Source organism: Solanum pennellii, chromosome 3 (genome assembly GCF_001406875.1).
Source record: "Solanum pennellii chromosome 3, SPENNV200".
Taxonomy (NCBI): domain Eukaryota; kingdom Viridiplantae; phylum Streptophyta; class Magnoliopsida; order Solanales; family Solanaceae; genus Solanum; species Solanum pennellii.
This window is the reverse complement of record NC_028639.1, coordinates 33405528-33420862: the sequence shown is the minus strand read 5'-3', so window position 1 is coordinate 33420862 and position 15335 is coordinate 33405528. Positions and strand designations below refer to the sequence as shown.

Sequence of the window (15335 nt, the reverse complement as noted above, 5' to 3'; positions counted from 1 at the left end):
TATATATATATATATATATATATATATATATATATATATACACACATACACACACACACACTAGGCGTGATAGCCCGTGCAAGCACGTGCTCAATATTTGGAATAAAAAAAAAATACTTCTAGATGAAACTCGATTTATATGAATATGAAATTGCAGAATTGAAAAGATGATGCATGTAACCATTCTCAAATCAACTAACATAGAGGTATCTAACGATTTGATTTGTGATATATCTTGACATAGCTACCAAACATACCACATCACTCAAATTCTAAACTGTTGCAAATATATAAATAGATCAACTACCAACAGACCCTTTCTTTTGCTATAATTTTTCAATGCCTTCTAATGAGATCTCCCTACTTAAAAAAAATAAAAATAAAAAAATAAAAAAATAATTTTAGAGAATGAAAATTTTAATCTATGTCCGGTGGTTATAAGTGTTTACATTTGCACTACACGTTGTAGAGAATTTTCAGTTGATCAACAAAGAGGCAGAAAAGTTCAGTCCAAGCAAATTCCTTCTGTGTGTTTCTAATCTGATCTTCTGAATTTATTGTCATCATTTTACCATACTGTTTCAATGATAACTTGGAATCAATTCAACATTCTGAAAAAATAATATTTAATCAACTGAATGTTTGCTCAAGTTTGCAACGTGAGTTGGGACACAAGCTAGTAATAAACATCACCTGAGAGGCAACATACTAAATTTTTTTTCTTGTTTCCCATATATATTATATGTGGATGGTGGCACAAGATTCACTTGAAGCAATTATAAGTGTTTGATCAATAAATGAATCGTTCAGCATGATAATTCATAATCTGATAAGACAATATTTTTTCATTAATAAATAACAAAGAAACATGTGTTGTCTAGAGATAGATGAAGACAAGAAGTCATAATTATCACATCTGATATTCCACTCCTACATGATTTAATTTGTATGTATCGTTATTCATGACCATCAAATATCTTTAATGTCATGTCTATTTGTTGAACTTGCCATATATGAACAACCTCTAATTCTGTTTATTGTTGCAGTGATACTATTTTCAATTAATATAGTATATGAATATGAACCTTAGAAGTTCTTTACTATCCAAGCATAACATAGAGTAAAAACAAATGTGCTACTTCCTTGATTTCTAAAACCAACAAAGCTGACTTAACTATTATTTTAAAAAATCAATGAAGAAAGACGTAAACTTACATTGACTTGGCCAATATTTTGAATCTAATTCATTCTCTCATGACTATCTTTCAACAGTCAATTTTTTAATTCCTAACCAAGAAAAAGAACAAACATGTAATAACAAAAAGTAAAACTTTGAATGAAAAAGATTAATAATGCTTCCTTGAAATTTTGAGATAGTAATCTAGAAAAAAACATCATCATTCACAAAACAAAGTACAAAATAATCACCAAATACCATAAGACATTGAAATAAAAAGTAGCAAAATTCTTCATACTAACAAGAAATTAGCAACACATATGCATACCATTACTGTACAGCAACAACAAATGTAGTAAAGAGGAAGAATAACTATACATATAGTCATGTGACTTTGTATCAAAGGAAAAGTCAAATAATTTTCACATCCGGGTTTACCCCCTAGACGTAATAGGCGTCGTCGTCCCTTTTAAGGACTAAGACTAGCCTCTTAGTCTCATGTCATGACATTCATAAGTTGAAAAATGCGAAAAAATTTAAAACTTTTATCATCACTTCTTGGAGGTTTACATAGACTTCTACATACACATAATATATTTTCATATCGATTATACATAGACCCTTAGTATAGGAAGATTACATATCCTTCTACTTTTATTGCACATACATATATGAAAATATAGAATTAGTCTCAACGATTGTCTCATCTCATACCATCTAAATGATTATCACAATATGGGCATAGCCCTTACATCAATTCAACAAGACCATGTATAGGTCATACGAAAGTACACTATTCAATTGAAAAAGAAAGGAATGATAGAGTCAATAGCCTCATAAAAAAATCCGTAAGCTAGAGGATGACATTGCCCTCGAAAGTTGAGGACCTACCCTACTTGGATAAAAGGAAGAAATCAAGCCTTCAACAATGTCGCCTTTCAAAGTCTTCAACGATTGGAACCTAAAATGTTTGGGGAAAAGGGAAGAAAATGGGGTTAGTACTCCACATGTACTAAGATGCGGTCTTATGCACATACACAAGCAAAAAATGCTAAAAGGGACTTTTTTTTATCAAAACATGCCAAATTACCCCATTAGGGACCTAATGCAAAGTCCAGTAAGTCATATCAACCAACCAAACATGCTTACTATCTCAACAAGTAATACTTATTCCAACATACTTGAAACCATGATTACTACAACACTTTATCAAGGAATAATATCACAAGAATGAATAAGAGTCAAACATATCATAATAAGCAAGACAACTACTCATAAGTCCTTATTAAGTTAATAAGTGTAATGACAAAGCAAAGCCTTATAACCTTACTCAATCAAGTATCCCCAACAAGAAAACATGACCAATGTCCAACTTTACATATCATGCACTAGGTTTACATTTCATCATATATTAACATTACAACCCAAGGCATATTCATAAATGAACCAATCAACATATACTATCAACAATGTGCCATGGTCATCATATATACATCATATATTATCATAACATAGACATATATAAGAACCTCCTCCTAAGACTCCCCTCAAGGCTAACTAGTGCAATGTTTAGATAGAGTCCAATACCCCTACCTAGACTAAGCTAGACCCCTTAGGTTATCCAAGTTAGAGTTCAAGACCTTTAATTCCTTTTACCTTTTGGGAACATCTTGCCCTAACCGATATAGACCACATGAGCTAGTGTGGAATCTGGTGTCATAAAACCCTACACCGAAAGAAGGCGGAATACTTGCCAAGGTAGTACCAAAACATGAAACATAGCAACTACGTGGATTCACTAGCTAGTATTCCTATAGGGGCAACATAGTTCAAGAACTAGGAGATATAGTTGGGACCCTCTTTATGCGCCGTGCATTATAGTCTCCAATCTCAAGAGTAATGAAGTGTTCCTACCTTCCCTAAGTGGGAAGGGACACTCCTCAATCTAGTTCACTCGGTGCTAAGCTAGAGTCCCTTTTTGAAATGTCTTTAAGCCTTTAATTATCAATCATAGCTTAATTTAGGCCATAGGGTCTACCCCTTGTATAATCATCATTATCAATAACTCAATAAGAAATGTATGAGTATAAATCCTTTCATCACAATTCGTATAAGTGAGGTTAACACATTAGCATTTCATAGCATATTAAAGCACATTGATAGTGTTCACCATCCTTATATAAATACACCTTAATCAACCTCACAATATAGTCAAGACATTTCAATTCAACATCATACCACCCTATAATCCTAGTATAAGGCATACTCCCATGTAATATCATGACTTAAGTCTTCCTCATAGTCTACCACCAAGGTCTTACCATCAACCCAGAACTCAACCCAACTTGGGGAGTAACATCATCACACAATGATAACCAATAGAATAACAAGGCCAATTGTATCTCTATAACACAATGCAACTTTAGATCACAACTTGAGATAAGATACATATGCTAATTTTACCTTTAAAATTCATAATATAAACCACATCTCAAGAACTAGCATGATAGGCCTATAATTCATCTTAATTTAATCATAATAACACCATATGATAGTAATGTAATCAACAACCAACTCAATTGAATGATCACAATAAAATATAGTTTAAGATCACTACTTAGGGTTAAGGATAGAGGATCATATTCTTCAAATCTGGACCAAACCATCAATAATTACCCCAAAAAAGTTGAATTACATGTTAATCCACTCAATATAACCCTAAGAAATCATTAACAACTCAATCCATAACTTCAATTTCGTAATTGAATGAAACCCATAAGAAAACTCAACTTTTGAAATTTATTTTGAAGGAACCCTTTGAGGAAAGAGTCACAAAGGTGAATAGAACCCATACCTTAACGTTTGTCAACAATTTGATGGTGAATTCATCCCTTTTCAGCCCCAAAAACCTACTCCTTTCTAGTCTTCAATGGTGAGTTCATGTAGAGAGAGAAATAAAAGAGAAGGAAGAGAGTTTATTCGAGAGTTGTCTTTAGGATATTGAGGGTTGAGGGTATTTAGAGTTGGACTTAATCAACTTAATTAGTCTCCCTTTATTCCCCAACTAACCCCTAAACCACTTAATTAATTAAATAAGACCAACTTAACTTAGGCAGAAAACTCGACCTTCACAGATGAAACCCCGATCGATGGGCCGTCTGTGAGTCAACGAACATCCCCCCCTCCGTCCTGCACTCCGTTGTCTTGGTCAGAGACTGTGCAGGCGAGGGGCTTCCTCTAATTGTCTAAGTGTGGGACGACGGTGGCATCGACGCCCTGTCGATCCACACACTGACCGTAGCATGCACCTCTACACCCCGTCGATGAGTTCAGAGGTTGTGCAGGTGAAGGGGCCTTCTCCACCAGCCTAAGTTTGGCACGACGGTGGCATCGACGCCCCATCGATCCACACACGGGCCGTCTTCTGTCCCGTCGATGCACACTGGCAGGCAGTGTTGCATCAAACTACAAGGGTCCTTCCCAAGGGCCCTTGGTTGGTCCTTGGGGAGTCGTACCTGGACGTTTCAACCATGAAACAACTCATACACCTATTAACTACCTTTTTAGCAGTTTTTGGACATTTCTAACTCCCAAAAGTTAGTCAAATAGGCTAAGGCACACTAACATCTTTTTGAACCAACTTCCCGGACGTCATGGACGTTCTTGGACGTTTTGGTTCTTAAACCTCCTAAATGACCTATATTCATTACAAATGGACCTTGAAACAGTACTTAGACTTTATGACACCTATGTTAGGCTTTACAATGTGTCTTGGATTTTCAAGGTGTTACATTATCCCCCCTTAGGAACATTCGTCCCTGAATGACACCAAAACTCTTTTGAAGGAAGGAATAACCCAACCAATCAATAATATCAAATCAACATAAATCATGTCATTTCAACAAGGCAAATTTCAATACTTATATTTTCACACATAAGACTCAACACTTCATCATGAGGCATTTCCTTCTCACAACACTTATGATCTCAACATACATTATATGAGTCAATTAGCACAAAGTTCAACTTAACAACATGCTACCTATCATTTCTTAAAGACTCATCATATCAAAATGCACAACATAACTCAAAACAAGCAAAAAACAAAAATTTCAAGTTTTTTAAAGAGAAATACTACAATAACTTCACTGTAAGTTTTTCAAAAATTCATAATGTGCAAAACTTCACCCAAAATCAAGAAACTTCAATTTCTAGTCATATTTATATTATTAAAAAGAATGACTAACCTTAATTCTAAAAAAAGATGAGGGTAACGGGACTTTATGTCAGTCTCGGCCTCCCATGTTGCACCCTCAACTAGATAATTTTTCCATAACACCTTTACGGAAACCACCTCTTTATTCCTCAACTTCTTGACTTGCCTATCAAGAATTTGAATCGGAACTTCCTCATAAGAGAGGTTATCCTTGACACCAAGACCCTCAATAAGAAGAATGGACTCGGGATCACTGATACACTTTTTCAACATAGAAACATGAAAAACCGGATGAACCAAAGCCAATTCACTAGGAAATTTCAATTCATAGGCAACCTTACCAACCCTTTGCAAGATTTCATAGGGACCCACATGACAAGTCAATATACCTTTCTTGCCAAATCTAACCACCCCTGTCATTGGTGAAATTTCCAAATACACCTTATCACCTTCTTCAAACTCCAAATCCATTCTCCTATGATCGGCATAAGACTTTTGCCGACTATAGGCCGTTTGCAACCGGTTCCTTATGATATGAACCTTTTCCAAAGTCTTATAAATGAACTCGGGACCAAGAAGCGATGGCTCACCCACTTCAAACCATCCAATAGGAGACCTACACCTCCTACTATACAACGCTTCATAGAGCCGCATGAAAATGGATGAATGAAAACTATTATTGTAGGCAAACTCCACCAAAGTTAAATGTCTATCCCAAATCCCTTTAAAATCAATAATGCACGCCCTAAGCATATCTTCAAGGGTTTGTATCGTACGCTCCACTTGACCATCCGTTTGGGGATGAAAAGCGGTGCTCAACTTCACCGTAGTACCTAACCCTTTTTTGGAACGACCTCCAAAATCTAGATGTGAATTGTGCGCCCCGATCCGATATGATGGATAACGGAATGCCATGGCGGCACACAATCTCATCTAGAAAGATTCTTGCATAATTTCTCGCCAAATATATAGACTTGACGGGAATAAAGCGAGCGGACTTAGTCAATCGATCCACAACCACCCATATGGAATCATAGGACTTTTGAGTCCGAGGTAAACCTACTACAAAGTCCATATTGATGTGTTCCCTCTTCCAAGTAGGAATTTGGATCTCTTGTAGTAAGCCACCCGGCTTAAGGTGTTCATCCTTTACTTGTTGGCAATTCGGACACTTAGAGACAAACTCCACTATGTCCCTTTTTAGACCTTCCCACCAATATATCTCCCTTAGGTCAAGGTACATTTTTGTCAACCCCGGATGAATAGAGTAGCGTGACCCATTTGCCTCTTCTAGGATCCGATCCCTCAACCCATCTACATTGGAAACATATAATCGCCCTTGGTACCTTAACACACCATCCCCCCCTAAGGAAAATAATTTATTCAACTTGTCGAGAACCGATTCTTTCAACTCTATTAAGGCTAAATCGAGGTGTTGTTTGGACTTCACCTCAACCACTAAAGATGACTCGGATTCATGATGAACTATAGCACCCCCATCTGGAGAACTCTCCAACCTCACCCCCAACCTAGCCAACCTATGTAATTCCCTTGCTAGGTCCTTTTTGGCTTCATCAAGATGGGATACACTACCCATAGTCATACGACTTAGGGCATCCGCAACTACATTAGCCTTGCCGGGGTGATAAAGGACACTCATATCATAATCTTTCAACAACTCTAACCACCTTTTTTGTCGGAGATTCAACTTTGGTAAACACATATTGTTGACTCTTACGATCGGTAAAAACATCAACATGAACCACATACAAGTAATGCCTCCAAATTTTCAAAGCAAACACCACGACCGCTAATTTAAGGTCATGAGTGGGGTAATTTCTCTCATGTACCTTTAGTTTCCTAGAGGCATAGGCTATCACCTTCCCGTGTTGCATAAGCACACACCCCAAACCCATTCGGGATGCTTCACACTACACTACAAAACCCTTTGTGCCCTCCGGTAAGGTCAACACCGGAGCAGAAGTAAACCTATCTTTCAACAATTGGAAACTTTTCTCACATGCCTCCGACCACTCAAACTTCTTAATTTTTTGAGTCAAAGTAGTCAAAGGAGACACAATGGAAGCGAAACAATCCAAGAACCTCCGATAGTAACCCGCTAAACCCATGAAACTCCTAATGTCAGTTGGAGTCAATGGTCTAGGCCAATTTTTCACCGCTTCTGTTTTCCTCGGGTCTACCTCAACTCCCTCGTTAGAGATGATGTGCCCAAGAAATGCCACCGACCTCAACCAAAACTCACACATACTATATTTGGCATACAATTTATGTTCTTTAAAGGTTTGCAATACTACCCTCAAATGACCCATATGATCATCCTATTCTTTGAATATACCAAGATATCGTCAATGAAGACAATGACAAATGAATCTAGGTAATTTTGAAATACTCTATTCATTAGGTCCATAAATGTCGCTGGAGCATTAGTGAGACCGAAAGACATGAGCAAGAACTCATAATGCTCATACCTAGCCCGAAAGGTCGTCTTAGGTATATCCTCCCCTCTCACTCTAAGTTGATGATACCCCGACCTTAAGTCTATCTTTTAATAGTAACTCGCCCCTTGGAGTTGATCAAACAAGTCGTCAATCCGAGGGAGAGGGTACTTATTCTTAATGGTAACCTTGTTGAGTTGGCGGTAATCAGTACACATTCTCAAGGACCCATCTTTCTTCTTCACAAACAAAACTGGAGAACTCCACGGAGAAATACTAGGCCTTATAAAACCCTTATCTAGTAAATCCTTGAGTTTAGCTTTCAACTCTTTCAACTCGGCTGGAGCCATCCGATAAGGTGGAATTGATATGGGGTTTCTATCCGATAGCAAATCAGTGCCAAAGTCAATTTCCCTTTCGGGAGGAATACCGGGAAGGTCATTAGGGAAGACCTCGGGAAACTCACTCACTACGGGCACCGACTCAATGGGAGGAACTTTGGAGTCTAGATCTTGAACTCTTACTAAATGATAAAGACAACCTTTGAGATCATTTTGCATGCTTTTAGACAAGAAATAATACGACCTCTAGGAATAGAATTTTCCCCCTTCCACTCAACAATGGGTTCATCTTGGAAGTTAAACCTCAACACTCTTTTCCTACAATCAATAGATGCAAAACAAGCATGCTACCAATCCATACCCAGTATAATATCGAAATCAAGCATATCGAGTTCTACTAGATCAACATAAGAAACTCTACTGCGCAACATTATTGGACAATTCCTATACACCCTTTTTGCAACAACCAACTCACCCACCGTGTAGATAGTATAAAAGCTTCATGCATAATATCGGGTAAAATACAAAAAATTTTATCTACTAGAGGTGTAACAAATGATAAAGTAGCACCGAAATCAAGTAAGGCATATACATCAAGCGAGAAAACTTTCAACATACCGTTCACCACATCGAGAGAAGTCTCTTGCTCACCCCTAGAGCGGAGAGCATAGAAGCGGTTCTTCTTTGGATCATCACTAGAACCACTTGCTTGAGCTTGACCATTACCCTTGTCTTGACTCTTCAAGTTTGGGAAATCTCTTATCTTGCGACCACTCTTGCCACAACTAAAGCAATTATCCATCCCCTTAAGGCAATCACCATAGTGCTTTTTACCACACTATCCACAAGTTGGCTTCTCATTTGGTGAATTAGTACCTCTTTTCTTCTTGAATTTAGCTTTAGACACCCATATCACCACTAGCCTTTGGGAATTTGGAAGGGACTTGATAGAAACCCGCTTCTTAAATCTAGGCTTGTCTTGTATCTCAAGCCTATTCTTTGAAGAACCTCAATTAAATGATCTTTCTCTTTTAGCATCTCTATTTTTTCTCTTAGACCTTGCCTCCTCAACCCTTCTTGCATACACCATAAGATGGGAAATGTTCATGTTGTCATGTAGCATAGGCAATTGACACTCCTCTTGTAAGTTATCTGACACCCCCGTCACAAAACGGCTGATTTGGTACCAAAGAAGGAGTATATTCGGAAAACTTAATGAATTCCAAAGAGTTCTCATGGACACTTTTTCCTCCTCGGCGAAGATTGATGAACTCCGTCACTTCTTCCTTCCTCATCTCCCTAGGGAAGAATCGATCTTGAAAAGCCGCCTTAAAGATTTCCCAAGTCGCCAGACCACCCCTCAACGACCTATACCAAGTTTGAGCCACATCCTTGAGTTGGTATGTGGCCAACTCGGCCTTCTCACTTGAAGACACCCCCATAGCATATAATATCTTGTAGACCTTATCGATGAATTCTTGGGGGTATTCATCAACCTTAGAACTATAGAAAGTAGGAGGGTTCATTTGAGAGAAGTCCCTTAGATTGGAAGCCATAGTAGTGACTTGTTGATGAGGACGGGGAGCAATCTCCCAATTAGCTTGGGTTGTCATAGCTTGGGCTTGAACCGTCGCGACTTATGCTTGAGTAGTCATTGATTGTGCCATTTGAGAAAGAATAGCCCTCATATCCGCCTCCATCATAGGTGGAGTGTTAGTCGGGGCTTGATCGACATTAGCATTTTCCTTAAGTGGAGGAACTTGCTCATCATGGGGAGGACCTCCCGCATTAGCAACTTCCTCCTCAAGTCTTCGAGCCGCATTCCTTCGAGTGTTCATGCTTCTTAAGCACAACAACAGGATTAAATGCAAAATCTCACCATAAGTATACTCTATTGGCACGATATAAGATTTCCAAGAAAGAGAGCAATTCCTAAGCATCATATAGGTTCCTACTCATAAGTGTGGCGCGCTTCACAATTATGAATACAAACCTACATAGATGCGGTAGAGACAGAGACATAACTCAACGATATTCAACCTCATGCTCTGATACCAATTATGTCACATCCGAGTTTACCCCATAGACATAACCGGTGTCGTGGTACTTTATAAGGAATAAGACTAGCCTCTTAGTCTCATGTCATTACATTCATAGGTTGAAAAATGCAGAAAATTTTTAAAACTTTCATCATCAGTACTTGGAGATTTACATAGACCTCTACATACACATAATATATTTTCATATCGAGTATACATGGACCCTCCGTATAGGAAGGTTACATAGCCTTCTACTTTTATTGCACATACATATACGAAAATATAGAATTAGTCTCAACGATTGTATCATCTCATACCATCTAAACGATTATCACAATATGGGCATAGCCCTTACATCAATTCAACAAGACCATGTTTAGGTCATACGAAAGTACAATACTCAATTAAAAAGGAAAGGAATGATAGAGTCAATAAGCTCATAACAAAATCCGTAAGCTAGAGGATGACATTGCCCTCAAAAGTTGAGGACCTACCCTACTTGGATGAAAGGAAGAATCCAAGCCTTCAACAATCTCTCCTTCTAAACTCTTCAACGACCGGAATCTAAAATTTTGAGGAAAACGGAAGAAAGTGGGGTTAGTACTCCACATGTACTAACTATGCGGTCTTATGCACATACACAACCAAAATGGGGTTAGTACTCCACATGTACTAAGTATGCGGTATTATGCACATACACAAGCAAAACATGCTAAAATGGACTTTTTTTTTATCAAAACATGCCAAATTACCCATTAGGGACCTTATGCAAAGTCAAGTAAGTCATATCAACCAACCAAACATGCTTACTATCTCAACAAGTAATACTTATCCCAACATACTTGAAACCATGATTTATACAGCCCTAACATCAAGGAATAATATCACAAAAAAATAAGAGTCAAACATATCATGATAAGCAAGACAAGTACTCACAAGTCCTTATTAAGTCAACAAGTGTAATGACCAAGCAAAGCCCCATAACCTTGCTCAATCAAGTATCCCCAACAAGAAAACATGACCAATATCCAACTTTACATATCATGCACTTAGGTTTACATTTCATCATATATTAACGTTACAACCCAAGGCATATTCATAAATGAACCAATCAACATATAGTATCAACAATGTGCCATGGTCATCATATATACATCATATATTTTCATAACATAACATATATAAAAACCTCCTCCTAGGACTCCCCTCAATGCTAACTAGTGCAATGTTTAGATAGAGTCCAATACCCCTACCTAGACTAAGCTAGACCCCTTAGGTTATCCAAGTTAGAGTTTAAGACCTTTAATTCGTTTTACCTTTTGGGAACATATTGCCCTAACCGACATAGACCATATGAGCTAGTGTGGAATTCGGTGTAGTAAAATCCTACACCAAAAGAAGGCGGACTACTTGCCAAGGTAGTACCAATACATTTAACATAGCAACTACGTGGATCCGCTATCTAGTATTCCTATGGGGGCAACATAGTTCAAGAACTAGGAGATATAGTTGGGACCCTCTTTATGCGCCATGCATTATAGTCTCCAATATCAAGAGTAATGTAGTGTTCCTACCTTCCCTAAGTGGGAAGGGACACTCCTCAATCTAGTTCACTCGGTGCTAAGCTAGAGTCCCTTTTTGAAATGTCTTTAAGCCTTTAATTATCAATTATAGCTTAATTTAGGCCATAGGGTCTACCCCTTGTATAATCATCAACATCAATAGCTCAATAAGAATTGTATGAGTATAAATCCTTTCATCACAATTCGTATAAGTGAGGTTAACATATTAACATTTCATAGCATATATTAAAGCACTTTGATAATTTTCAACATCCTTAGATCACATACACCTTAATCAACCACACAACATATCAAGACATTTCAATTCAACATCATACAACCCTATAATCTTAGTATAAGGCATACTACAATGTAATATCATGACTTAACGACAATTAATCACATGGAAGTAAAGTTAGAGATTTTAAGACTTAGCAAGTCTTCCTCATAGTCTACCACCAAGGTCTTACCATCAACCCATAAGTCAACCCAACCTGGGGAATAATATCATCACACAATGATAACCAATAGAATCACAAGGCAAATTGCATCTCTATAACACAATTCAACTTTAGATCACAACTTGAGACAAGATACATAGGCTAATTTCACCTTTACAGTTCATAAGATAAACCACATCTCAAAAACTAGCATGATAGGCCTATAATTCATCTTAATTCAATCATAATAACACCATAGGATAGTAATCTAGTCAACAATCAACTCAATTGAATGATCACAATACAATATAGGTCAAGATCACTACTTAGGGTTAGGGATAGAGGATCATATTTTTAAATTTAGACCAAACCATCAACAATTACCATAAAAAAGTTGAGTTACATGTTAATCTACTCAATATAACCCTAAGAAATCATTAGTAACTCAATCCATAACTTCACATAATTGAATGAAACCCATGAGAAAACTCAACTTCTGAAATCTATTTTGAAGAAACCCTTTGAGGAAAGAGTTTCAAAGGTGATTAGAACCCATACCTTAACTTCTGTCAATAATTTTATGGTGAATTCGTCCCTTTCCATCTCCCAAACCCTAGTCCTTGCTAGTCTTCAATGGTGAGTTCATGTAGAGAGAGAAACAAGAGAGAAGGAAGAGAGTTTATTTGAAAGTTTTCTTTAGGTTAATGAGGGTTGATGGAATTTATAGTGGGAATTAATCTACTTAATTAGTCTCCCTTTAATCCCTAAATATCCCCTAAACCACTTAATTAATTAAATAAGACCAACTAAACTTAGGCAGAAAAATCGACCCTCACAGACGAAACCCCGATCGACGGGCCGTCTGTGAGTTGACGGACATCCCAGCCTCCATCCTTCACTCCGTCCTCTTGGTCAGAGATTGTGAAAGCTAGGGGCTTCCTCCAATTGTCTAAGTGTGGGACGATGGTGGCATCGACGCCCCATCGATCCACACACGGACCGTAGCCTACACCTCTACCCCCCGTCGATGAGTTCAGAGGTTGTGCAGGTGAAGGGGCCTTATCCACCGTCCTAAGTTTGGGACGACGGTGGCATTGAAGCCCTGTTGATCCACACACGGTCCGTCTTCTGTCCCGTCGATGCACACTGCCTGGCAGTGTTACATCAAACTACAAGGGTCCTTCTCAAGGTCCCTTGGTTGGTCTTTGGGGAGTTGTACCTGGACGTTTCAACCATGAAACAACTCAAACACCTATTAGCTACCTTTTCACCAATTTTTGTGCATTTTCGACTCCTATAAGTTAGTCAAATAGGCTAGGCACACTAACATCTCTTTGAACCAACTACCCGAATGTCATGGATGTTCTTGGACATTTTTATTCTTAAACCTCCTAAATGACATATATTCATTAAAATTGGACTTATAAACTGTACTTAGACTTTATGACACCTATATTAGGTTTTACAATGTGTCTTGGATTTTCAAGGTGTTATAAAAATATTGCATTATCTTGTGCAAAATGCTCAAGATTGTGTGACACAATTATCTATGTAGACCTTTGTGTATCATTCATTGTTTTCATAAATGATCTTCATGCTTGGTAGAAAGTTCCTGCTATATAAGATATTAGTATCAGTAATTTCAAGAAATTTTGCATTCAAATTTAATGGTCATCAAATATCTTAAATTAATTCTGAAATAATTGTATAGTAAAACAAAAGGCATGTGATTTTTATGTGCTAAAGTAATATTTGAGAAATGCAATTTTTAATGATATAATTTGTTTCTTGTGCAGATTCTGCTTCAAATTTTTAAAAATGGAGGACGTACATGTTGATAAAAGGTCTTCTCTTCAAGAAGGTAATACACTTCATTTATATGATATTTTCTTAATTCGAGTATGAAGGTTCTCTATTAAATCAATATTTATATAATTATTTATTTCTTATGTTTTGATACTCAGAAATGAAAAGTATTATTGTAGATTTGATGTTAATGACAACGAATATTCTACAAGAGCAAATAATGTTTTTAACATTAACAAGAACTTTGCTTTTGAGATTGGTATGGAATTTAATTCTGAAAGAAGAACCATACAATGCATATATTCATATGCTCTGGCCAAAGGTTTTGGTGTTCGAGAAAGTGCAAAGACTTTCAATATGAATAAAGAAGTAACAAGACAATTATTTCTTTGTTCTTGTGAAGGAAAATCTGATAAGCTTTCCCTTTTTCAAGAAAGGAAGCGACAAAGATTAGAATATAGATGTGGTTATATGGCTCGTATAAAATTAAAAATTTCAAATGGGATATGGGAAGTATGTGAATTCAATGATGTGCATAGTCATCCAATGATAGAAGATAATTTGAAACATTTCATATAATCGGGTCATAAGCTTACAAGTGCTACTAAAAGTATTCTTGGTTCTATGATAGATGCCCGTATTCTTACAAAAAAGGGGTTAGATACCTTCATAACGAAGCTGGTGGAATTGAAATGCGAAATTTACTGAACAAGATGCTCATAACATTATACAAGCACATAAGAGGAATATGATTAGAAGTGGAAATGCTCAAACCATGATAAATCATTTTATGCATTTAGAATTAGAGGATTCAAACTTTTTTTTATTCTTTACAAGTTGATGAAGATGGCATATTGTGTAATTTCTTTTAGATAGATAGTATATCTAAATTGCACTACGATTGTTTTGGGATGGATTATTTTTTACACTACTTTTCATACAAATACATATAACATGATTTGTGCTCCATTTGTTGGTGTAGAAAACCACTGGAAAAATACTTTATTTGGATGTGCATTTTTATGTAAAGAAACAAGTGGTTCTTTTGTTTGACTTTTTCAACGTTTTTTAAAGCGATGGGAAGGAAAACACCAAAAACAATTTTTACTCATCAAGCTCCTGCTATAGCTTTTGCTATCAAGGAAGTTTTTTCTGGACCATGCCATAGATTGTGTTAATGGCACATTGATAGAAATGCTCAAGAAAATATACTGCAGCTTTACTTTAAATTAGGATTCCAATACTACTTTGATACTCTCTCGTGAAGGTACATTTAGAATTAGAATTTGAGTTAATAT

The 15335-nt window shown here is 36.9% G+C and overlaps 1 pseudogene; it reads left to right on the top strand.

Moving 5' to 3' along the window:
• The first annotated feature begins 14049 nt into the window (after positions 1-14049).
• Positions 14050-14990, top strand: LOC107013329 (annotated as a pseudogene).
• Positions 14991-15335: the final 345 nt, after the last annotated feature.